The following is a 2,687-nucleotide window of genomic DNA, read 5'->3' on the forward strand; positions in this document are numbered from 1 at the left end:
TTGGAGGGGGGAACCGGAATTCTTGGAAAACGTGAAAATTGAGGTATCTTTATCTTACGAATGGGTGATCGGATCTTAATGAATTTTGATATGTAGAAGGATCTCATGTCTCAGAGGCTTCATTTTCAATTCGAATCGGATCCGGGGACATAAGCGGTTGGAGGGGGGAAACAGAAATCTTGGAAAACGTTTAAAGTGGAGGGATCGGGATGAAACTTGACGGGAAGAATAAGAACAAGTTATAGTTACGTGATTGACATAATTGGAACGGTTCTGTTCACCATGGAAGATAAGAAAGGGGGGGGGGGGTGTTGATTTGGAAAAATTAGAAAAATTGAGGTATTTTTAACTTAAGAACGGCTGACCGGATCTTAATGAAATTTGATATTTAGAAGGAACTCATGTCTCAGAGCTCTATTTCAAATCCCGACCAGATCTGTTGACATTGAGGGGAGTTGGAGGGGAAAACCGGAAATCTTGGAATACGCTTAGAGTGGAGAAATCGGGATGAAACTTAAGAATAAGCAAATGTCGTAGATACGTGTTTGACGTAACCGTACTGGATTCACTCTCTTTGGGCAGTTAGGGGGTAGGGTTCAGTGCTTTGACGAGTTTGGTGCTTCTGGACGTGCTAGGACGATGAAAATTGGTATTCGTGTCCGGGAGCTGCACAAATTGACTTGATAAAGTCGTTTTTCCCGATTAGACCATCTGGGGGGCTGAAGGGAGAGGGAAAATTAGAAAAAATGAGGTATTCATAACTTACGAGTGGGTGATCGGATCCTAATGAATCTTGATATTTAGGAAGACCTCGTGACTCAGAGCTCTTATTTTAAATCCCGACCGGCATTAAGCCTCTGATTTTCCTTTTAAATCAATATATTGATTCTTAGAATTTTGTTAGAGCTCATACCATATGAGGTCTTGGCCCTTGGCTCGTCCGGCCTCCTCACAAGTGCCATATGAGCTCTTAGCTCTTGTTCTCATTATAGCCCTAGAAAGTAGGATTGAAACTGGTAGTTATAAGATAGGATTTTGCATTCTCTTCTCTTATTTTGCTCTGTATCGGTGGCGGTCCTGGCCTCTCTTGCGCCCGGGAGAAAATCTTAGTTACCACCCCCCCCCCCGTTTCCCAAAAAATACTGGCCAAATTTTAAGAAATTTTTTATTTGTTAACCGAATTATTTCCAGTTTATTAATTAATTAATATTTTTTTTTATTTTTAATATTTCAGTTTAGTTGTATTGTATTATTATTTTTGATTATTTTTATTTTATTTATTAATTGGTCATTTGTTATTCACTTTCATTTATGAACTGCGCCCTCAACTTTCTTTAAAAAAATCACAAACTGCAAAATAATTATAACTGTTTGATTATTTAATTGAAATTTTGCGCCCCGAAATTTTTTTTGCCCGTTGCAAGTGCCCCCTTTGTCCTCCCTAAAACTGACTCTGCTCGGCATTAGAGCATAGACTTGTGACCTGGATTTGCCTTAAGAACAATATATCTGTTTGTGTGCATTGAAGCATAAAAAGTAGAATATCCAAGGTACAGGGGGCTTTTCCAAAGTTGCTAAAGGTTTGGAAGGATAGGAAGAAGAATGTTTAAAATAAGGTTAGGACAAGGCCGTATCCAGGGGGAGGGGGTTTGAACACCCCTCTCCCTCCGAAATGTTTGTCTGGCTCATAAAAACGTCACAAAAATGCATATAAACAAATTTCTGATGCCTTTTTTAGGTTTTCTACTCCCCCCCCCCCCAAAAAAAAAATTGTTACCCCATCCTGAAAAAATAAAATAAAAAATTGTAACCCCACCCTGAAAAAAGAAATCCTGGATACGGCCCTGGATTAGGATATCAGCATTCAGAAGCTATGGTAATGACAGTGGTCAACTATTGTTCTGTAGTATGATGGCCTGGAATGGCTGAGGAAGATACGCTAAATGTTTTTTGAGAAATTATTATACGTCTCTGACTGTACATCAAACAATAACCTACACAAGATATATTATTTTCTAGGGCTAAATGTTGCTTTATACGTCTATAAAGAAGAAGTTGTAAGTTGGTTAGTCACGTTTTAGGGACAGATGAAGATAGGTTGCAACAGATCATGCTTTTTACTATCTATCAGAGGCCAATTATAAAGTATGATGGCCTTTAAAAGGGCGAAAAAAGGTTTTAAGGAAAGATTTGAAGGGAATAGGAACTTCAAGGGAAGAGAGAGAAGGATTTATTCATTAAACAGATAATAAACAAAAAATGCGAAGGAGGAAAGAGTAAAGAGTGAATGCCTATTGTGGTCATATGGAAGCACCAAAGAATTTTTATTTTAGTGGGGGGGGGGTCTTTTGCCCTCATCAATTGCTTATTGTTGTGTCATTCAGAGCAACATGTATCATTCTTCTAGGAATCGTTTTTCTAGAAAAATTGAACTTAGAAACCTGGATGGATATTAATATTATTCATATGATTTAAGATCCAAAAAATAGGAACCTATTTCCACAACTGCTTTATATTGGCACTAATTTAGTGCCAATAAAATACTTTGGTACATCTGCAGAAAAGAAACACTTGTTAAACGCTTTTGGTGATTTTGAATGTAAATTCTGAAATTTGACAATGTTGAATACTTGCATTAATATTTAGTACCTTGTGGCACTGTTATAGTAATTGAATGTTCTTTTCAG

Source organism: Artemia franciscana, chromosome 17 (genome assembly GCF_032884065.1).
Source record: "Artemia franciscana chromosome 17, ASM3288406v1, whole genome shotgun sequence".
Lineage (NCBI taxonomy): Eukaryota > Metazoa > Arthropoda > Branchiopoda > Anostraca > Artemiidae > Artemia > Artemia franciscana.